Genomic DNA, 23,856 nt, shown 5'->3' with positions numbered 1-23,856 from the left:
TTCCTGTTTCCTTCCTGCCAGAATGACTCTGGCTGGAGCTGCGGCAGGAGTGTGGGTGGATATTTACGGCTGCTACATTGGGTGGAAAATCACCCTGGCCATAGCAGGGTTAATTTGTGATGTTTTTTTGGCGAGAAAAACTGCAAAAACTAGGTTGTTGTCCTCAGTGTTTGTGTGTGTGTGTGTGTGTGTGTGTGTGTGTGTGTGTGTGTGTGTGTGTGTGTGTGTGTGTGTGTGTGTGTGTGTGTGTGTGTGTGTGTCTGTGTGCTGTATTTGTGTGTGAAGTGGTGCCGTGCTTTAAAATGTGCTGTAATGTCGTAGTCACACACCCTCTGGGTCATGGTGATGTTACGCATGATTCTGCTCCATCGGATGAAAATGTTTTCCCCCTCATTGACATACCAGTTCCAGCTTCCTCGCTCTCCACTGTGAACTAATATGATTGATTCTCCATATTTAGATATGGTATATTATAGCCCCAAATCATGGCGTCACATCAGCTAATGAGTGCGGTCAGTTACAGCCGACGCAGTCTCAATCAGCCTTCTCTCTCAGCACTGAGGTTGCCTAAGGTTGCCAGTTTTGTCATTAATCCTTTTGTCCTATTTCCAACATTTTGGCTTTAGAGACAGTACCTAAATCTGTCTCTAATGCTATTTAGAAAGAGTGTTGCCAGGTAATGTCTTGGTGATTCAAACCTCGGCTCAGTGCATGTGACAGGAAAGCAATGGCCCTGTCTGAACTTCAGCTGCAACTGCAGGGCCCTTGTGGTGACTGGGCCCAAATGACGTTTTCCCATTCTCTGTCTTTCATACATCATCTGTGCATTCTCTCCTTCTTCTAGCTGCTCTCAACCCACCTCCCATGGTACAACAACACAGGCACACTCGTGTGTTGAGTCACAATGAAGGGTGAGCGCACCAGATGATCCTATGCAGTCTGTGACATATCTGTTCTCTTGGCCAATCTAGCATGACTGCGTAGAATCCTGATTATTTGTGTCACAGAAAGAAGCAATCTGTTCTTGTGCTACGTAATTCATTTCAGGGGGAGGCTACAATCACCGTTCTTCACCGAGAACAAATACAGTTATTTCAAGCTTCATAATGTTTCACATTATTTATATTTTATATCACGTTTGAGGAGTTTGTGAAATAGTGCAAACAAAATTTGCACAGCTTATTTCATCCTTCAACCAAGAGGCCATATGCTCAGCTCATATGAAGATGACTTAATCATGGCACACTTCTCTCTCCCCTCCCCTCCCCATCGTATTCAACACTTATGCCGTTTGTTCATTACCGCATGGTTCTCCAGTGTTTTTCCAACTCATTTCCTTGAGATGAGATTGTACCACATTATTTATGCTCAGGTTATGTTCTTCATGAGCACAAAGTTGCTGAGAAAATCACATAAAACACAAAATAACATATTTTCACTCAGGGAGTAATCTATGCCTCTCAATAGCACCATCATACACAAAGCATTCCATGGAATGATTTAACCAAGTCTAGTCTTAAAACACTGCAATAACATTGTAATAATACCTGTATGTCTGACACGCATGTGTAGTATGATAGTATGTCAGTTTCATAAATAGCTTTTTGTGACTCTCCATTTGACCGCATTATTGTGTCCTACTCTGGCTGCATCAAAATATGTCAGCTAAATGATGACACTCTAAAATAGGAGAATTATGACATCACAGAGTTTATTTTTTTTATTTTTTATGTGACCGCTTTTTCCAAAGCCAGCAGACAGACACTTTTAAGTCTGAGGTCAGATTTGGAACCTGTAACACTCTCTTTCTCTCTTTCTCTCTCTCTCTCTCTCTCTGTCACGCACTCACGGGTATGATGTCGCGCACTGAGACCTGCATGTGAGGTACTAGCCACAATTAGTTAATGGAGTGCCAGGAGCACAGAATAGGTCTCATCTGGTCAAAAATCCCCCACTAATCTTCTCTAAAACCCCAGCTAATCCTGCACTGCCCTGGTCTAGGACAATACCAGTGGCCAACAGTGCATGTCCATGACATTCAAATATTTAAGTTAAAAAAACACACACACACACACACAACACAACATCACCTGTTCCCCGTGCATTTGGTTTATTTGCTGCACCCACTACGGTGTCCTGAGAACAATGTGGCCTAGCCTGAGTGTCGCAGCCTTTTTCCTCCTACGCTCCTTTTTCCCGTCTAAAGTTGGTTCCCCTCTATCTTCCCACAGATGCTACAGATGTTTTTGTCCCCAATGTTGCCAATTTATTCTCAGTCTTTTTTTTGGCTGTTTGTACTGGCGGATGGTAGCTGATGCTCTTCCTGTGTGCACTCGGAGCCATCTGTGGCTCTGTGTGTGTGTGTGTGTGTGTGTGTGTGTGTGTGTGTGTGTGTGTGCGCGCGTGTGCATGTGTGTATCTGGCCTTAGGCTTAACGCTCCCTCGCTCAGATGCTGATGCCGGTTTTAAATAGCAGCAAATAAGAATGGGGGCCGAAACAAACCCTGGCCAACATTAGTGCTTTACCCAGAGAACACTGCACTGGTGTGCTTCAGAACCAGCACACCAGTCAATCAGTCAGCCAGTGTGTGTGTGTGTGTGTGTGTGTGTTTGTGTGTGTGTGTACATTTGTCTGTTTACGAGTGCAGTTATGTGTGTGAATGAGCCATGGTGAATAAAACACACTTAGCAGGATGAATTAGTATGAATGTAGGATGAGCTAATGATACGCTCTACTGTATACTGGTGTTCATTTTGATTACTTTGCAGCAGAAGGGTTTATCGACGACTCAGTCATTAGTCACATGAGAGACGTGATTTATGGGGGACAGAAAGGGATACATGAAAGAAAGAAAGAAAGAAAGAAAGAAAGAAAGAAAGAAAGAAAGACAGAAAGAAAGAAAAAAAGTGCCCTGACATGGAGACTTGAGCAGACCGAAAGAGGAGAGACAAGCAGAAGGAGTGAGGCAGAAGGAGGGAGAGATGGATGGCAGGATGAAGAGGGAGGGTAAAAGAGAGATGGTAAGAGACACTGAGATGCAAGGGGCTCAGCTGGGAGTGACACATTTTTCTGACATCTGTTTTTGCTGACATTTTCAGTCTGATTTGAGAGTGGCATTAGAGGAACTGCATGTTCCCTCTCCATGGCCTGATTTTCAGATATACGAGGGCCTCTGTCTATAATTAGTGGATGATCTGCTCTATCACCAAAATAATTAGCACAGACTCTCTAAGCCAAAGATCAATTATCTTAGTATCATTGCCTGCTTTTGTGTGTGTTTTAGAGGTTTGTGTGTGTGTGTGTGTGTGTGTGTGTGTGTGTGTGTGTGTGAGAGAGAGAGAGCATAAAAGAGAGAGAGAGTGTGTGTGTGTGTATGTGAGAGAGAGAGAGAGAGCATGAAAGAGTAAGAGAGAGTGTGTGTGTGTGTGTATGTGTATGTGTGCGAGAGAGAGAGAGCATGAAAGAGTGAGAGTATGTGTGTGTGTGTGTGTGTGTGTGTGTACACACACACACCAGTGCTACCTGTGGTAGACCTGACTTCTCCTCTTTCACAGACACAATGATCATTTGCCTGTGTTTCCATTCTCCCTCGCTCCCCGTCACCCCCACCACCAGCCCCTCTTCTGTCACACGCTTAAAATAGCAGTAAAACTCTCCGAGGTGTGGCTCTCGCTGAGAATACATGTTTGCGCAGCCCCGCGAGCACTGCGCAGGTGGTGCTAATTACACAAGTCAGCTGAGAGGAGGCTGCAAGAGCTCAGCTCTAAAAGGTGTTGACAGAGCAATTTATAGGCTTGTGAGCGTTTCTACAATGAGCAAAAAGGAAATGTTCAAAATGTTAAGTAGCCTTAATACACCTAATGTGTGTGTATGTTCGTTTTTTTGTTTGTGACATACCGAGTGAGAGAGAGAGGGAGAGGGAGAGGGAGAAAGAGTTTGTGTTGTCATGGCTCAGAGCGCAATAATGAGTGTAGAGCTTGTTGGGAGCTGGGGTAAGGAGAGAAAGGAGTGGACATTTGTATTGACAGTTAGCCCAGATGTCCGTAGAACATTTGGCCCAAAGTGTTGGCTTTGACTCCAGTTCTCTCTTATGGCATGTGTGTCCATTCCATTTAGTATGAAATATTCAGCCGCTCCACGACGAGGTGAGAGCTCTGACAGGTGCTGCACCGAAACAGCTGGGTGTCAGGAACAAAGACATTCTCACATAGAGATTTCAAAGTGCAGTGGGAAAAAAGGACAGAGAGAGAGAGATACAGCACAGAGCCAGCACAGTTTGGTTGGAAATGAAAGAGAATGGGATTTCACGTGTTTCCGTTCACGGGCCTCAAAGCTACTTAGAAATAGTAGTGTTAACAAAAAAAGATCAAATTGACAATGTGCATGTGATACAAAATTATAACTAAATATAATACAAAAGAGCAAAAAATTCCACTCAGTTGAGTTTATTGCAAAAAGTGCGTACTTGTTCACAGGTCATAGTAAAAGTACAAGGAATGTCAGCTGGGTCCAGCAAGATTACTCATTTAGCCAGCTAAGCTAAATAGCATGCACCAACCTTTCTGAACATTTGTTAATAAATAGCAATAATCAATAGTTATGGAAATTTAGTTTTATTGCCAAATACATTTCACAGGTGAGCTGACTATCCAGCTTCCTGGAAGACCTAAACAATACAATCCCATCTGGGCTTTTCACAAGGACAGATTTGCATGGAAACTTTGTATTATCTGATTCCAAAGGAAAAGATATTTAACTTGCAAAATTTTGTTTAACTTTTCAGTCAGTTTGGCCAACTTGAGCACTAAAAATAAACGTTGCCTTACTCGTCAATTTTGTAACATTGTTTGTACAATGTCACCTAAAACGGTCTTTAACTTGTACCTATTCAGACTGCATGAACAGTTTGAACACTGGTCTAAACAATGGGCCTATCCTTTTACTTATCAGGGCATCCTTTTACTGTCAGTAGAGACATCACTGGTAAAATAATAATAAAAAGAACATTCCTTTCTTTTTATGGGCCACAATTATTTGTAGTTTCAGTAGTTAACTACCAAAAATGGTTGATTAGACAATGTGAGTTTCCACTGAAACAGCATGATGAGCATGCAAAGGGATGTTCATATTCTTTCATCTGGCTTGTCTTCTTCATCCTGCTGGTCAGAACTGCTGACACCTCCATTAATACCACATCTCCTGTTTTGTGTTGAGATTTTTGCAGAATTCTTTCTCTTGTGGATAAAAAAAGCTAAAGCTCTTGCGGCTTCTTTCCTCGTCTTTGCTCTGTGTTCCGTGTCCCATAAGCCCTTGCTCCGGTCCTGTCGGAGGCTGTTGAGGAGCCACAGGAAGAAGGCAGTGATGTGTTTCTGTGCCATCTGCTCATCAGCTTGGAGATAACGTGACCCCTTCAGCTGGCTCTGACATCCTTATTAATCTCGCTTTAATTAAGCCCGTTGTTCTTCGCTCACCAGGGTCATATAGAAAGGCTCTGTGGTGCCATGAAGCCCAGTCAGCACAAGAGGATACTCGTTTGGGAAATATGTTTTAGTCTTTATGTGTAGGTAGTGTTGTCTGAGCATGCATCACTTGATGGCTGTGCATTGGGGTGGTTGTGTGTGTGTGTGTGTGTGTGTGTGTGTGTGCGCACGTAGAACATATGGAAGAAAAAGTGACAGAAGAAGAAAAGGGGAAGGAAGAAAGAAAGACAGAGAGAGAGAGAGAGAAGATGACACAACAAGGGAGAGGTGTGGAGCACAATTGGGTGAGAGAGTCTTTCAGCGTGTTAATGTTGCGCTGGGTGTGTTTTAACCACTTTACACTTAACTTGTACAATTGGTTTATTTTGGTGTTGCATTGATTTTTTCCATTCACACCCGTCTCCATGGACTGCACAGCAAATGTAGTCAGTACTCTTCATTACACCGTAACTTCCACCTCGGAGCCAGTCTATCAGACGTGTCTGACTGACTGATGCTTGGGTTTGACGCAGCAGACAGTGGCCAGGCCAGGGGTGAACATTTGCATTCCGCTGACAGCCACAGGGATATGTATCCTCCCAGCCCGCCATGCATTGATTGACTTTAATGCTGTTGCCTGGGGATTAGTGCACTGAACGGAGAATCTCTGTCATGAGGAAATAAAGCCCCCTTGTTGTGAAATTTCTGTATATATGTATATACTTTAGGGGAATCAATCTGCATTCTGCTGTTTTTGTTGTTCTTGTGTTCTCTCTGCCAGGTAATTTCCCCACTAACTAATCAGTCGATTGTTTTTTAGACACAAGCTATATTCATTTTCAAAAATAGTCCAAAATGCTATCTTTTTCCAAACAACCTGTCAACCCAAAAGCTGCTCACACAGACCTAACCACCATCCCCCAAGCCCATCCCAAATTTTGGCAGGTATGCTTGTTCAACCGTGACTGTGTTGAGACTGACCCCAAGGAAAATCTGAAATATGGCAGAAGGTATGAAGGAGGAAAAACTCTTTAACAGGACTAGAGCTGGGGCTGAAGAATTTAGCTTTTAGTTGTTCCACACAATAGAGATGGACTGTCACTGCCTCCTTTCACGGCAAGACATTCCCGGTAGATTAAGACTCCGAATTTGACAGCACAGATAAATGGAATAACAGACATATTCCAACAGCCACAAGCACTTGCTTTAAAACAACCAAAAGAAAAGACATAGTGTTTGTGTGCGAAAGAATGATAGTTATAAGAGATTGCGGAATGCGTGCATTCCAACCGCTACGCACTGAACATTGTTCTTGCAAATATGGCTCCTCACTGCAACATCCAGGCTGTGTCAAGCCTAGCATTCTCTTCCATTCACAACGCAACTCTGACACGCCGCACATGTCCAGCGTAAGATGAACAACTCTGGCTCGTTGCACAGTCCGTGACATCCCAATCCATCGGTGGTTTGAAGATAATGAGCGACTAGGGGTTGGGGTTGAGGGCTTGGGAGATGCGAGGGGGGGGGGGGGGTGTGTGTGTGTGTGTGTGTGTGTGTGTGTGTGTGTGTGTGTGTGTGTGTGTGTGTAGTGGTGTGCTTTGTGTCCTAAAGAGTGAGTGGGGGTGATTAGTGAACGCTGGTGTTGTGGGCTGACAGCTCAATAACCAGCTCACGTCTCTGCCCGCTGCTCCCCACCCCTCACGTGCACGGCACCAAGCTCTGACAGCTGTTTAATGAATCGCTTAAATCTGCACCATATGCACTGATAAATAGATGTACACATTCACCAAGAAACAGATAGAGAGAAAAAAGAGAACTAGAGAGAGAGAGAGAGAGAGAGAGAGAGCGGGAAAAAGGGACAAAGTTAGAAGGAAAATGTAGAGCCCATCACAGCCTGAGGAGCAGCTAGTGAGTCTCCTGTTTCACTTGACCTTGTCCATGGCACCACGGCTCAAATGAGTAAGTTGTTGACTTTCCTTGTTGTGTTGCACGCAAACACACACACCCTTTTGCACACCTCACCAAATGAGCTCATCAACATTTCATATCCCACGCAGTTTTGCTAATACTGCATGTCCTACAGTCGTGCTGGTATAGTCTCTTTTACTGAATTGATGGGAGGATATATGAAGAGAGGCAAACAAAGAGAGTAGGGGGACATAGGCATGTTTTCTTCCTGGTTCATACATTAGTCCAGCACATACAGTAGGATGAGGGAATTCACCAGCCAGATACAGTTACACATCAGTACAGTAAAGTACCAAAATAGACTGAGGATATGACATCACCACACTCCCTCTTTGAAGGTACAGTCTGCGATTCTAATCCCATACACTTTTCTGTCAAATTCAGCTAATTGCTACTCACAGCCCTCTAGCTGTCTGTTCAGTGTTTGCGCTAAAAGGCAACCTCCAGTGTTCAGACCTTCAGAAGCACAGAGGGCAAAGCCTTGGTAATAGTAACGAGAAAGCTAGTCTAAAGGTGATCAATAGTGACGAGAAAGCCAGTCTAAAGGTGATCATTCAGGTGCAGATCAAACACCATGCAGGCTGTAGACACAGGAGGTCAAAGACAATGCAAACATTCTCAGTCAGTCCTACCATAAGCACAGTTGAGCATAAACACTTACTCATTCTTACATTCTCAGGTGTTGGACAGCACACAATATAATTCAGAGCTTAATTCTGTACCATACATTTTGTCCAGGAAAGTTATTGGTCCAGTGTTTAAGAATGCTTTGCCTGCTTTTTTAAAGATCTCATCAGACTTGTGAGATGTGAAAACCTCTTCAAAATAATTACAGTGCTTTGATGTATAACATAACAATATATGCAAAAACCTACAGTACGATACAGTGTCATATTGTGTGATATGTAAGGTACATTTAAGCTGCAATTTAGTTCAAGTGTTTAATTGTCTTGCTCCATGCACAATTTCTCTGAATAATGATGGCCCGTGCAGTCTTCAGGTGGATCCCTTTTTTCTTAAGTGCTTCACTGAATGCACTACTCAATTGCTCTGGTTTTTTTCTCTTACTGATAGACATCTAAGGGGGCTGGTTGATGGTGTTTTTGCCCAAACCAGGGGCAGCTTCATTCGGGAACATTCTAGAGAGCTCTGATGGCTCCTGGTCTTCCCAGCGCACTGGAGGTTGGAGTTACCACAGACTCCCCAGAATGGCTGCACTCTGCGATGAGCGGGATGCTGGATTTACACGTCTGAAGCCCCCGCATTCATACACTGTGCCTTTAAGCGTCTTTCCACAGAAAAATATCTTCCCTCATCTGCCTAGCCTTATTTTTGTTGGGAGAAGTGAAAAGTTAAGCTTTTTAACACCTTTCTGTCACAGAATAGACACATTAGAGTAATTACCTTCCACGGGTATGAAGCCAATGATGGCATCCCATTGCATTCAGAATGTGTGAGTTGGAAGACAAAAGAAGGAAAGCAGAATGCCAACCTGATTTTTACTGTGATGATCCCCAGCAAGTTTTTCTTTATGCCAGCGGTTCTTTAAAGAGGTACCCCTTCACCACAAGAACCACACTTCTTGTTCATTTGCCCTAAGATAATGTTTTATGCCACTTAATGTACTACTTTCCACACACTGACATTTATAAATTATTTATTAGATTAGTGTACGTGTCTGTGTTTACATATCTACATATCAGAGGAAGAAAGGGTCGGAAGTGACAGGAAGTAGGTGGGATTCAAAAGCAAAATGTATCTTTGCTCATAAATTTGAAGTGAAAATAATCTACAGCATGGATTACCATACTGTACTTATAACAGGAGTTCAATGCAAGCAATCTCTCTCTTTCCACTATCGCTCCTTCCCTTCAACTACTTGCCCTTAGACAGCAGCAGAGCAGAACACCCATCCACCGCATTCCCGCAGAGCTGTCCAAGATTTTCATGCACTCTGCTTCCCTTAATCCCCCCTTTTTTCCTACCTCCTGTTTTTTTCTTCTCTTTTATGTTCCTCTCATCTTTCACCCTTTCATCATTTGAATTCCTCCATACCTCTATCAGAAATGAACAGGGGTGTTGCTGCTGCCCTTGTTAGTCCCTGCTGCTCCTGATCTCTATTCCTCTCTGTGAGTCAACATATTCCCTCCCTCCCCCTCTCTCTCTTTCACACACACACACACACACACACACAGGAGCACATTACAATAGGATAATTAAAAAGCAAAACAAGGCAAGTTGTAGGAGGTATACTTTTGTTTCAGATCACACACCTTTCTACAATAATAAGAAATATTTTTGGACATATGGGTCAGAGTGAAAACCTCAACTTTGAAATGTAACTGACCTGCCTCAATTCAAATGGCAACGTCAACGTAATTTAGCCTCCAAAACCCCTACGTGTGTCCCCATTGCTGTTGTGACTGCATCCATTTTGAAGAGCTGACTATGTCAGTACTGCTGGTTGGTTACTCATATCATTAACACCAGGGTGGGGGTGCGTGTGTTATAGGTCTTGTCTCGGTGCTGATTCACCGTGTGGAGCGCAGACCTCTGTGAGCGGAAGACATCAAATATGACGCCAGCCAAAAACGTCTTGTTACCATGTTAGGTTAAACTTACATGGAACGATTTAGCTTGATTAACATTTAACAGTGATTGACTATGGGTCTGCTCGCTGCGTTAATACATTCAACGCACGGGTCTCTACTGAAGTCCACGTTTAAATATAATTGTATTTCTGAAATGAAGCAAAGATAGCTTAAGACTACAGACTGCTCATAATACGCGAGGAAGAAACAGTGCAACAGTCGCGTGCACAAGCTCGAGAGGACGTGCAGTTGTTTGCTGTCCATGGTGCTGCTGATTTGAATATTTTGAACTCTCTCTCTCTCTCTCTCTCTCTCTCTCTCTCTCTCACCCCCCGTTCCCTGAGGGGGCTCTGAGCGTTGCAGCATTACCGCTTGTCTCAGTGCCCTCTCTCCTCGCTCTTCAGAGCAAACGTGAATGAATTGCACTGTAATGGGGATATCACTATGTACCGGAAAGCTGATTTCTTTCTCCGGATAGTCCACCACGACAAAGAGGACAAATAACTACGTGTCCGTGGTTCTTTAGACGGAAAGACAAGCTAAACGAGCGAGTTGTATTTGTTATTTACGTGTAGTTTTGCGTTTTCCTCCAAGGTAAACCGGTACACCGGTTATCAAAAACAAGCGCAGTCGGAAGTTACCGCCAAAAAACGAAAACAGGATAATTCTTCATCTGCGGTTCATCTTCTGTCTGAATATCTACATTTGTCCCAGGAGTACGTCTGGAAAGGTATGACTATAATAGGTTTTTATATGTCCGTGGCCAGCGACAGTATGAAAGCTGTGTCAAAGGGATGACAAGATATCTGTGGGATGAAATGGGTGCGAGTGAAAGGAGTGTGTTTGTGTGATTCAAAGTGTTATAGTCTGTCATTTTTATCACTATATGATCATCGACAGTCTATGCTGCCCTCCTTTTTCCCGCGGTAGCTGTGGGTTTGAAATATTGAATTTATGCGTATTGCTCTACGCTGAGAAAAAAAACCGCTACTCCAATTGAAAAAAAAAAAATCCGACAGAGAGAGAGATGGCAATGTTGACCGCTTGTATGACGATTCTGATTAAATGGGGCTGTCACATCCCACTGAAGCAGAGATGAGCTAATACTTTTTAATTCATTCATATGATGAAAATGGGGGTTGGGCGGTGAAATAACGACGATAGCGTTTATGTTATGTTATGTGTTATCCGTGATGTTTCAATTCAGACGCATTAGCTATCCTATCTGCATGCAAACTTTTGCTAGCATAGAAACTGGGTTAGACACACCGGCACGTTCAACACAGTGGGTGCTGTTGACTGAGGCAGATTTTCAGCGTGCTGTGTTTTTTAATTGTGCATCTCTGGCTCAGTCTGAAGACTGCTCTTGACCTACGACCCCACAGGGACTTCAGCGTGGCTGATCAAAATGAAGCAAGATATCGTGACTGTTGAAGAATATAAAGTACCAAAATTGACAATCAATTGAGCTTGATAGACAGACTGACATGTGATTAAACCATGAAATCCCACTGGAAGGTGAAGGAGAAAGAACAGGAAAGAGGCACACAGAAAAGGCTTGAAAAAAATATATAGCTTGCTTCAACTTCCTCCTCCTTTTGGAAACTACCGGAGTTGCAGAAGGCTGTTACAGCAGCATTAGTCAGCAAGGGGAGAGAGTTAGGCTGTAAAACCACATCATGGTGAATGTGTTTCTTCTGCTCTGTCGACTTTTATTTCAATTGCTTACTGGTAGGCCTACACCATTTTCAAATCTGAAAGTTGGAAGTGACGAATGTGAGATTGTAATGGATCTCATTGTGCAGCATGAGAAATACAGACCCACCAGTATCCCAGGCTGCAATGAGACATCTAATCAAGTGAAAATCAATAGCCTGCATTTAACAATACTGTTTACCTACATTTAATACAGGTCTCTCTCTCTCTCTCTCTCTCTCGCTCTCTCCCCCCCTCTGTCTTCCTCTTTCTCTCTCTTTCTCTCACATTTGTTCTGTAAGGTGCTGGTTGCTCCCCTGAGATGTGCCATAGTATTCATGTCTCCCAGTACTGGGTCAATGTTTCTTTTATGCCATCAAATTAACATTCGCTTTAGCTGCACCCTTTTAACGCAGCTTTTTTGAGTGACCTCAATAGCTTAGCCTAACTGCTTTAGTGGCCTCAATTTGCTCCACTGAAAAAAGGCAGAAAGAGAAAGCAAGAGAGAGAGAGAAAGGGAATAGAGCTGCTAATGCAGGAAAACATTCAGTCCTGATGAACCTCTCTCTCTCTTTCTCTCCTTCTCTCTTTCTCACGCACTCGGTCTCTAGCTTGTATGTTTTATCTATGAATTCCTTAACCATGGTCTTCTCCTAGCTCTCCCTCATTGGATCTCTCACTCTGCCTTGTTGTGTCGGTTAGTCCTGTTTTTAAACAGCGAGTCCTCGACTCAGTTCTCGGACACGGGGTACGTGTGCTAAATGCTGACTCCCAAACAAACTGCCCTTGTGTGTCCATCAACACAGCTCACTGAGCCGAAGCTATCCCATGAACCGCACGATACCCTACCTACCAAAACGTTGCATCAATAGTGTCGTTTCATCAGACGGTTACAGACTGGAGTGGTGTTGTATTGCTTTAGCCAGCATGCTGCTGGATTGACCTAACTCAGTGCTATCCTACTGCAAGGGATAGGCCTCTATCTGCTCTCCGTTCTCGAGCGGATGACCCACCTCATCAGCCCACGGCACACACTCCTAGACATGCATTATGTATAGGGTGTTCTGCACAAAATATCTGCGGATATGGAGTGCTGCACTGTAATCCTACCCAGAAGCCCCTGCCAAATTTCGCACCATTGCATCAATGAAGGGAGGGGAAGACAGGGAATATTAATAAAGTGAGACTCCCAGAGTTTTTTTATTTTTGTGTTCCAATTTTTTTTAAGGGGATGTGTTTCATCATGAATTAGTTTCCGAGAGGTTAACTCATAATCAGGCACCTCCTGCAACATTCATAACATTCTTCTGCAAAGGCCCACCACCTGCGTTAATAGCATGCTTCATCACTGTTATGAGCTACAGTGAAGCAGGGGGGAGATCGTTTTTCTGGTGTTTTTCGTCCTTCCTCTGAAAGGAGAGATATGAGAGGAGAAGAGGTGTCTGTGGTGACGTTATGTCTCGCGGCTGCTCTGTTGTGGGGAATAATGCATATGAAGCATATAGCACGAGATATCGTCACTGAGAGAGACACCCACATGTGCATGCATACATACATATACAGTTTGCACACATACACAGACATGCACACTTGCACACCTACAAATGCCCGTACACACACACACACACACACACACACACACACATAATCAAACAGTACCCATTTCCCCTTATTTTGTGTTTCTCTGTTCTATGTTTATGTACCAATGACCTTACTGAACGTAAAATCTAATTTCCTTCAGACTGACTGCAAGGTGGCATCTGTGGGAAAAGGAAATATGAGTCGCTTTTAATACCGACTCTTGCCTTGCTCGCTAAACTCTCGCAAACTCTGACTGAGCATATAGCCAGCACTGATGGATGACTTATGGACTTCACCCTTTCATCATGGCGTATTGCATCAACAATTAAATAGAGGGCCTTTTGTTGATAGAAAGGACAAATAAAAATAAGCTAGCGTTACATCCGTTTCCCTTATTTAGCATTTGGTCTGTCGGTGGTATTGTCAAGAGTGTGAATAATTTAAGCTGTGAAAATGTCAAACGGGCCTCTCTGTATGCCGAGAGCAGCGTGTGTGTTCTGAAATCAGTGCCGGATGCTTAAATCACAGACGCTGCCTCTGCGTTTGACAGCAAGCCCGGCTCGTTCACTCACGGGTGAAGTAAAAATGCTAAGAAAAGGTAGGCTAACAGGCTCTCTGCGTGATACCAGCTAGGTGTATGAGATCGACATGTTAAAGAGCTTGATCTGGGAGAAGGTGGACTTTGTTAGAGTGGGGGCAGATGTTGTACAATGGAGTACATGCAAAACGCAAAAACGTTGAGATGCTTTCCATTTTTGTTTGTACTTGTCCATTCATTGCATTCTGAGAACCTGACATTTACAAAGGGAATGAATGGTGAACTGTGGGTATGTACTGTACGTAATTCGCAGTAAGGGAGTTGGTTTTGAACAATATGCTGTTGATATAGTGGTGTCAGTAAACAGTAGTTTTGTCCAGATGTGTTCCTATACTCTGGACTATATCCTTTGCTGTGAATACTCCACACTCCATCAGGCTCGGTACTGACACTTGAGAGGAAATCAATACTTCTCGATACTTTTGGCTTAAAAAAAGTCACTCCTGCACTGAAACTGAAAGCAGACTGAGAACCCTTCACAATAGAAAAAAAAATCCTCTGTGCCCTGAAGCACTCTTCGTGCAGTATTGGCAGCACAGGCTCGTGAGCGTGTAAGTAGCCTGCTAATTGAATCGGAGTTTTGTTGTGAGGGAACTCTACTTGGTTGTTCTCAGCTGCAAACGTAGTCCATTGTGGTTTAGTCTGTATGGCTGTGTTTTGACATATTGTTCTTAATGAATTTACCAGAGGGCCAGTTAGGATCTCACAGGGTATTGGTGAAAAATCATACATTTAATAGTTAATATTTCAACGGCAGGATTTTATCTTAATGTGTCTTTACATTTCCCTTTAGAGTTGAAGTATTGAAAGTCTTGGTCTTTGGCTAATCAGATCCTCTGTAATTAAATGTCATGCCTTCTTCACAACGTTCATTTGCTCTTGCAACTGCCTCCTGCCAGGGAGCAGAGCGCTGTGGTGCTGTGTATCCCAGGACAGATCACGTCTGGAATTCATCCAAAATAATCACAGTTATTCACTCCAAGGTGACTGTCCTGAGTGCACACGCATGCATTCACGCACACACACATACAGACAGACACACACACTCACTCATGCACACACACACTCATGCACACTTGCCTGCATACGCGTGCTTTCTCTCTCTCACACACACACACACACACACACACACACACTTCTTCAGCAATTGTGGTACAACGGTTAGCATTTTCATCCCCATTCAGTCCTCTGTCTTTGTCCTGCTGTTCCCGTCTTCCACTGAATTATGCCTTTTGACCCTGAGCGGGGGAAAACAGGGGATGCTTGTTATACCTGCCTGATGCCAATCTTGTCCAAACACAGCCTTTGCCTCTAAAGCACAACTATAGAACAGTGCTCTATCTCATGAAGAATTCCACGTAGAATTCTTTGCTGGAACCACTGTAATAATAGGTGACGTGTTCTAGATGGCCTGATATGCCAGGGTGAAGCTTAAGTTGCAAGGACGTCTTCAGAGGACAGTAGCATTTGCACACATCGACTCTGTTAAAGCGGTGTGATATATAAAACGACCGTGCTCAAGTGAAACCCAGGGGAATGTAAAAGCAGGTCTGTCAAAATCTATTCCCTCTAGAGTCTTGTTGGTATGCCAACATCCTTTTGCAGTGAGGAGTTTGAAGGTGAAGCCATGCAGTAGCCAGTAGAGCAACCGGCTTGTCACTCGCTGGACAGCCCAAAGAAAAATACGAGCACAAAAAGCTACTCCACTCCATAATTTATGGAGGCCAATGGTGTGTGAAACACCATGATAATGACTGTGGGGGCGAATTGGATTTTTTGTGTAGAGAATTCCTATAAGGGAAAAAGCAGATGGTTCTCCTCTGTCATTTATGTGTGTGTGTGTGTGCATGCATGTGTGTGTATGTGTGCTTACACATACGTTTGCTACCTAAGCACTTCCTTGTCACTTCTAATGGAGCACCAGTAGCCACCCTAAAGCTGATATCGTGCTATGCTACTTCCACAGCACTTATTGATTGAGTGGAGAAATAGATTAACCTGAAAGCTCTTTTACCTGGTATAAACAGACCCTGATGAAATTCAAGTAGCTCAGTACTCATGATGCAAAACAATAGTATCTGCTCACTAGGATTTCTTCTTCCTTTAATCTCCAATGAGCTGGGCGACTCACGGTTACTGTACAGGGATTCTGCTCGGCTTTTCGAGAGCTCGTACAGACGGCAGCAAAAGCCAAGATTCCGCAGAACTGGTCAATCGGCTTGCTTCTTGACAAGATTTCCTTGGCGATGACCTCAGAATGCTGTTGAGGTCACTGCTCGGCTGGTAGTTGACTTTTGTATATTTTAAACCAAAGTGGTTCAGCTGTGGTTTGCTTTTTGGCTGAGCAAGATATTTTTTTCTAAGTCTCCTTCTTCTCAAGCCATCTTAAAAGGACATGTCTAATACAGGGAAAGAGGAAGACAGAGAGAGAAGGAGGAAAAAGGGGAAGAGAGTGAGAGAGAGAGAGAGAGAGAGAGAGAGAAGTGGGAGTATTTTTAGTGGTTTGACCATGGCCTGTATACCTCTTTGCGCTGTGATGGATGGAGTGATCCAACCCGAAGGAGAGGGAGAGCGAGCTGGCCTCCATCTCTCCACAGATGCCTCTTTCACGTCCTCTTGCCTTGCGCGCCCATCAATATAGCTTTCCAGGATTGAATTAACATGTCACCTCGGCTGTGTGTGTCCTGCTGGAGGGGGCCTCGTGGAGGCATGCCTGCATGTTTCTTCATAACCTTGACACGGGAGACAGCCATATCGTGATCTATTAATGAATATCCCTCACTCCTGTCCTTCCCTTTCTGTCACTCCCTCACTCCCTTTTCTCTTTTCAGTTTGGCAAATGACCGGTCTGTTCAGCGATGTGACTCTGTCCATCATCGTGATGATGCATAGATATCTTTCTACCTCGCTCTCATTCTCTATCACTCTTTTCAATCAAGTCCCACTTTACATAATCAGGTATTTATATACTGATCTAACTGAAATAAATAGCCATTTAGATATGTCTGGATCACCGGATAGAGGTTTGTCTGAGAGGCTGTCTGGCAGACAAGTAGAACCATGCTTGGTGACTACTATGATTAGTATGGCGGTGATGTATGGTTCACAACATGGGATTGTCACACTGAACTGGTCACACTTCATTTGTATGGTCCCCTATAGACTATCTACAGATGCTCAGATTATAAACAAACTATCTGTTGAAACTCTGTTAAGGGCAATTTATGTTTAAGGTTAGGGTTAGGGATTGGGATTGGGACTGATCATCTTGATCTGTGTAGTCGGACTATCTGAATAAAGTGTTAAATGTGACCAGTATAGGGTTTCGGCATTTCAGCAGAGACTTATCTTCCTCAGATTATTTGATTCTCTTTCAAAAAGATTAACCTGCAACGACATACGTGGTAACTATCACAAAACCAGGGGTTGAGGGAAGACCAAAACATTATGCATTTGTTGAGTATGGAATGAATGTAGTAACTCTAGAGATATGAACACAAAGCCATCATCCATCACCAGTTATCCCAGATAACACAAAATGCAGCACAGAGGCTGGGGTCTTCCACTGTATGCTATGGTTGACAGAGAATCATGTTCTGCCAGAGGGTATTTCAAACACACTAGGCAGAACCACTTTCAGATGGAACACTGGCAAGTACCACTCACACACAGGGTCAATGCTCTTTGTCACAGTGAAACATGCACTCCAGTTCCATAGACATAGTGTGCCGCCGTGCAACAAACATGTCCGTCGATGGCTTCTGGGTCGAGACAAGTGCAGAGATGCTTCTGACAGTCCTCGGTCTTGTGCTCCACTCTCTTCATTGTGGCTAATCTCACTTCTTTTGAGGGCCCGCATAACACATACAACTCTTCTGTTTCGCAAATGTATTCAAAGGCTTCTCTATAGGCAGCATGTAAGGTCTTAATTGTCAGCTCAAGAATACCACTTGTATTCCACGTCATAATTTGCCCGGCCGATTAGATGTGCCAGTCTCAGTAGACTTTGGACAGTGTATACTAGCTGCCCCTTTGCGAGATGATGTATGACAAATATAGCCTGTTAAGTTGGATAGCTTGCACCAGGGGAACAATACATTAGTGCACAGCAATTAATTAGCTTGCACAGTATGCCACTGAGAAGAGGGGAAAAAAGACATTTAACGAGAGAAGAAATTGTTCCCGTATTTGTTTTTTTCTGCCTCTGCATACTAAATCGCACACACTGCTACAGCTTTGTAGCACCAAATGTCTACAGTCCCTGAACACGGTTTTTGCAACCCTAACACTGTGCTTTAAGTTGTGAGGACTTTAACATATACAGTTCCAGCTGTAGAAACTTGTGTATTTGTGTTCAGAAAAGGTCAGTGAAAGGGTAGTTTATTTTGAAAGATAACTGTAAATATGAACGTTTGTAAAGGTCACTCTCTTAGGTGGTGTTCACATTGAGACACTTTGGTCACATCCAGGTGCTCGATTTCAATGGTTTCTCTATGGAACGAAGCGATTCGAGAAAACTAGACTGTAGCAACGAGGCACAATCAGATAAAGAAGCCCATAGACATAGGAGTTCCTGGAACAGCATAATGTGATGTGCCTGTGAAGTTGTCATTTACTTACATTCATTTCGAAAACCAGGAAGTGTTCCCACTGGGCAGGACCAAGGTGGGACAAGGAAGTGGTTTCCCCCATGTAAGTGAATGGGAGAATTGTGACTTTTGCACAAGGTCTTACAGAGTGCCATATGGTCATATAGTTGGTCTGCTTTAGCTGGATCGTAAATTATCATGTCCTGTGGTGTGGTATTTTATTTGAATACATTTTTATTTTATTTTATTTGTTTTTACTCATTTCTGGGATTCTGGCTGGACAAAGTAATTGTCGGTCAACATGCCAGCAAATCAGATCTAATTGTGGCGTCACGCGACATGGTTTACGGATATTGATGTTAATCTTGTATCTTGATATGTGTTCACGTTTGGCACTCTGGCTAGCTAACTTTACCTGCTAGTTAAGTAGCTACCTGGGACAAAACACTGTTGCATGTCTATGGCGGGTGTCTAGCACTCAAAGTTTTTTTCAATAATGGGTTGTTGCTTAGCTTCTGGTCTATGCTATGCCAGGGAGTATAAGGTACCATAACACAAACACACACATATCCAATTACCACCTGGTATCTTTTTAATGCTCACATTCTGGAATATATTATGTTATCTTAGTATGAACGCTGCCTTAGTCTACCTTGTGTGTTACTAAGGAGCAGTGTTGCACAGGTTCTTTTCCATGACGCCTGCTCTTTTCCTGAATCTTATTGCAGAGGTAATCTCAAACCTCTTATCAAATTCATCTTTCATCAGTTTTGTGGGCAAATGTGTTTCTCCCTAATGAAAGTTTAATAAGCCTGATGAAATGGGGTGGATGTGTGTGTGTGAGAGAGAGAGAGAGTGAGAGAGAGGGAGAGAGAGAAAGACTGTGTACGTGTGTCTATGTGTGTGTGCAGGCATATTTGTGTGTTTTCTACAGCTTGTTTGCTACAGTGAAGTGTCTTCTTAGCAAGGCTCAATGATTCACTAATAACTATTCAGTATTGCTCAGAACCAAAGAGTGTAAACAATAGGTCATGCTAGACCAAACTACTCAATATAGACAGAGAGAGAGAGAGAGAGAGAGAGAGTGAGAGTGAGAGGGGGGGGGGAGAGAGGGAGAGAGAGAGAGGGCTAAACCTGAGATAGCAGGCAGGAGATGATCACATTTTAAATGAGGGAAAGATGAACAATGAGAGGGAGGTATACAGCTAAAGGGATGGCAGGAAGGGGAAGATAAACAGAGGAGGATGGGCGAATGATGATGATGATGATGTAAGGAAATGAAAAAATTGAGAACTACAGAAAATCAAATAAAAAGGGCCTTTCCTTCTGTGAGATGCAGTGCAAGATCACATGCCTGACACCAGGCCAAGGCTTATGGACAACAGAGCCAAAGCTTTGCAGGATCACCAAAAAGGGGGGGGATGTGTTTGTATTTATGTGTGTGTGTTGTTGTTGTTGACCATTATCCCTATCAATTATAATCTGGTTCAGTGGACAATGGCTGTTATTGCTCAGAGAACACCACCATAGATTGCAGTAATTTATCCACACACACACAAATGCACAAACCTACACACACATACACACACACACACGTTGGATGGTTAGCCCACTAAAACCATTTAACCTGCGGAACTTCAATAATGTGATGTATTGCTAACTGCTTCTGAAGTCAGAAATAGTAGCCTCGCAGGGACTTGCTCCCACCGTTTAAAATACCATCAGTGTATAAAAAAAACCAGCATGACAGTTTATGGCACTTTTGTGTATTCGTTGTCAGCATCTCACAGGGGTGTAAAGAAGAAACCTGCTGTATGTATAACTAATAAGCCCTGCACCATATGGACCTTTCACTTTTTGTGTCTGCTTGTCCTTTTGGGTGTCTTGTCTTCCCACCCTTGACCTAGAAAAAAAGTAAGAACCTTGGACAGATGCTATGACCATGCATTTTTTATTTTTTTTGCGTCCATCACCCTAAGTAGACTGTACTAACAATCTGAATACTTTGATAGAGCCTCTACCAAACACACACACTCACTCACAAATACACACATGTGCAAATGTGCACACACATTATCAGTCCTTCTGCTCATTGCCATTAGTACAGCGTCATTGTCCCTTTACACCACAAGGCTACTTCATAGCTATTGCTGTTTCCTTGTTTTATGTGCCGTATATGTCATGACTTTACTGCTCTCTATGATTTCATGAAGACACTTGCACCAGTGAAACAAAGGCCTTGATGGTTCTCACCCAGTGTGAGCCTTTTATCTGGGCAAGTGTGTGTGTGCGTGCGTGTGTGTGTGAACTGCCGTGAAAGAGCGAGCCAGATTCAAAGGACAGCTTGGCACACCTCAGGGACCATATTAAAACCAGCCCATTAAAGTTGTATGACTTTAACTCACTTATCACTGCGGTAGGCAGGCAAATCAGGCCAATTAGCTGGAGACCGGAGACAGATTCTTAAATTGGCCTTTTTTTCCGAAGCATTTATTCTGTTTCTAATGCAGACGGTAAGAGGGGAGATTATATTCCCATCCACTCACCCATCCCACGTGCGTGCGGATTGACCCACTAAACCAGGAGTGACCAGATATGGTTTGGTTTAGTTTTATTCTATATAAATATATTCCGCAGTCTACAGAATTATCTTTTGATGTTATAGTTTTTGTGGGTATGCACACAATGCTTTCTACGTGACTTTCTGTAGGTTTGACCACCACAAGTTTTGCAAAAACGGTGTATCTACGCATTCAAACTCATTGTCATTAACATGACTAAACACTTCGATATCGTAACACAGGCTGACATGTGTGGGACACATTGATTTGCTCCATTAGTGTCACATGACACAGGGGGCTGGCTTCTGCTCAATAACAGGAAGTTGTATCTTCCAAAGAAATCAGATGCATACAGTGGACACAGAGACTTGTTACTATGCAAAACAGGGATTAGATGAATTCATTTACAGCTGTTCTAAAATAGTCTTAACTGCTGACTTTGTTGTGATCACAGTGTCTTGAGATTCTTTTTTTTTGTAAGTTATGCTGCTGATTTTGTCTGTACATGGAGCGTCTGGCAGGAACAGATGTTGCTGCTATAAGCATGACAAGTCAGACATAGCCGAGTTACAGAAGTGGCATATTTTTTCCTTTGTCTTTCCTCTTAGCTCCAGCGAAGCGTTGCTCACAGCCACATCAGAAATGCAGACAGAGAGAGAGAGAGAGAGAGTGTGTGTGTGTGTGTGTGTGTGTGTGTGTGTGTGTGTGTGTGTGTGTGTGTGTGTGTGTGTGTGTGTGTGTGTGTGTGTGTGTGTGTGTGTGTTGAAACAGTGTTCTGTACAAGCATGTCCGGTTGTAAAGATGTCATCTCCAAGGCAGCCCGCACTGGACGTTCTGCTCCTCTGTGACTGCTGCTGTGCCCTGTTGTATTTCAGACAGCTACACAACAGTGGCACTTGCCTGCCATGCCAGCCTCGTGCCCACTCAGTCTGCCCTGCCAGTGCCCCTGCCCTCTTCAGTTCTGCCTGGCTTCAGTGACCCCAGATGGTGGTTACGGCGACGGCCGCGCCTGCGTGCGTGACGTTTAATCTGTTTTGTTTTTGTTTTACTGTTTTTCAAACAAAAAGCCTCATCACAGGTGCAGCAATTATCAGTCAGTCCATTACAGCTTGCAATGCTTTCATACATCACAGAGATGCTCCCTTTTTTTTTTTTTTTTACTCCTACCCCTCCATTTTTTGCCCCGCGAATCAGTCACTGTTTTCCAACCCCGAGCCTCTAGGAGAGATCAGAGCACTCACTCACGCTCACGCATGAGATGAAGCAGTCTCACTGCTTAAATGTGTTGCAGTGGCAGATATCATACCAGGCATAATGGCAATAACGAGTGCTTAATGAATGGTTGTGCATAACCAGCTGGTTTAAAGTGCCCGCACAGGACACCGGGCTGACCTGATTCCCAGCACAGCACAGCACAGCACAGCACAGCACAGCACAGCACAGCACTGACTCTGACCACCGACTGACCGATCTGTCCTATATTCAACAATTTAATTCTATTACTGAGATTAAAGAGGAGGATGGAGAAGAATTACATTTGGCCGAGGGAGTATTATTTACACAATAGTGACGACAAACAAACAGGCAGGCGATACAATGGGCCATAATCTGGGGGGGGTTGAGTACTGAAGGGGAGTGATAAGGACTCAGGCTAACTCCCATTCTTGATGGTGTTTTTTTTCTCATTCCCTCAGAGAGTATGTGTTGTAGCTGTTATTATGGGATTTGTTGCCTTATATGCATAGTGACAGGCCTGGTAATATGGAAAACAAACATGCTGGCAAACTGAGGGTGACATTTCTAGGGCCCTATGAATGCCACGATGTGGAACACGCAGACGCATCCCTATGCATCGGGAACCGAACAACAAAATACGGTCACTTGTTGTAGACTGACACAAAAGATTAAGGTAGTTAGCCATTGGGGGAGCATCTGAATATTTAAGATTAACCAAAAGGCTTCAATTGTACTATGTAGACTTTTCTAACAAAAGTAGCTTACTGACTCAGTACAAGTCTTATAACCAGAAAGGAGGTAATTTCCCCTTAAATACATTTGCAATTTTAAATTAAACTGTATTTATAGCCTTCAGGGTTATATTAGCATTGCTACTCTACATTCCCTACCCCATTACAACATAGGTCTGTCACCTAGACAGATACAAAATATGTTTAAGTCCTGAGTACATTGTTTTTATTAGACATATGATTCGATAATCAAATTGATGAAACTGAATCTGGAAAAAATAAAACAGAAAAAAAAAAAAAAAGAATTTCATAGAGCCCTATACATTTCACTGCAAAAGCTGGTGGCCAGGCCTTGAGAACCCGCCTCCCTATTTGGGTATATTTTTATGTACCATTTCAACTCTCTTACTTTTCCTTCACATTTCTTTTCACCATTTAGACAGCCCTTGTGTGTCGAGTGAAGTGACCGCCAGTGGTGCCGCCTTGCTCTGCATCCGCGCACACGGAGGAAGCTTGCATGTGGGACGTCCACCATAGCAATCCCTTTGATCCAATGACGGAGGACCACGTGTGTCTGAGGTTCCACTTAGTACGGATAACATTGGGGGATTTATGGCTCTGTTTGCCTGGAGGGGGGGGAGGTGGTCTTGTGTGTATCACACGGACCTGATAATGCTCATCGATTTTCTGTGTGTCTGGTCGGGGGGTTGTTGAGCCACTCGATTGGCCCTGTTGTGAAAGGAGAGCATGTGGTTCCCATGGTGTGTGTGCCTATGGGAGGTGTGGAGCATGCGTCTGACATATATAGCCTTGTAGGAATGTGTATGTAAGTATGTTTGAACCATG

The 23,856-nt window shown here is 43.5% G+C and overlaps 1 protein-coding gene across 4 annotated transcripts in view; it reads left to right on the top strand.

Annotated features, from left to right (window-relative positions):
- Positions 1-9,866: 9,866 nt before the first annotated feature.
- Positions 9,867-23,856, top strand: part of dlgap4b (discs, large (Drosophila) homolog-associated protein 4b) — a 121,645-nt gene continuing 107,655 nt past the window's right edge. For 2 of the 4 annotated variants that reach the window (XM_031568010.2, XM_031568008.2), the window contains exon 1: positions 9,867-10,749. The gene's annotated coding sequence lies outside the window, so the exon portion shown is untranslated. The remainder of the gene's footprint in view (positions 10,750-23,856) is intronic. The other 2 variants (XM_031568012.2, XM_031568011.2) reach the window with 1 other exon arrangement.

The sequence above is a fragment of the Clupea harengus genome, chromosome 5 (genome assembly GCF_900700415.2).
Source record: "Clupea harengus chromosome 5, Ch_v2.0.2, whole genome shotgun sequence".
NCBI classification, from domain to species: domain Eukaryota; kingdom Metazoa; phylum Chordata; class Actinopteri; order Clupeiformes; family Clupeidae; genus Clupea; species Clupea harengus.
Note: the sequence above shows the minus strand (reverse complement) of the source record. Positions and strands in the feature narration are given on the sequence as shown.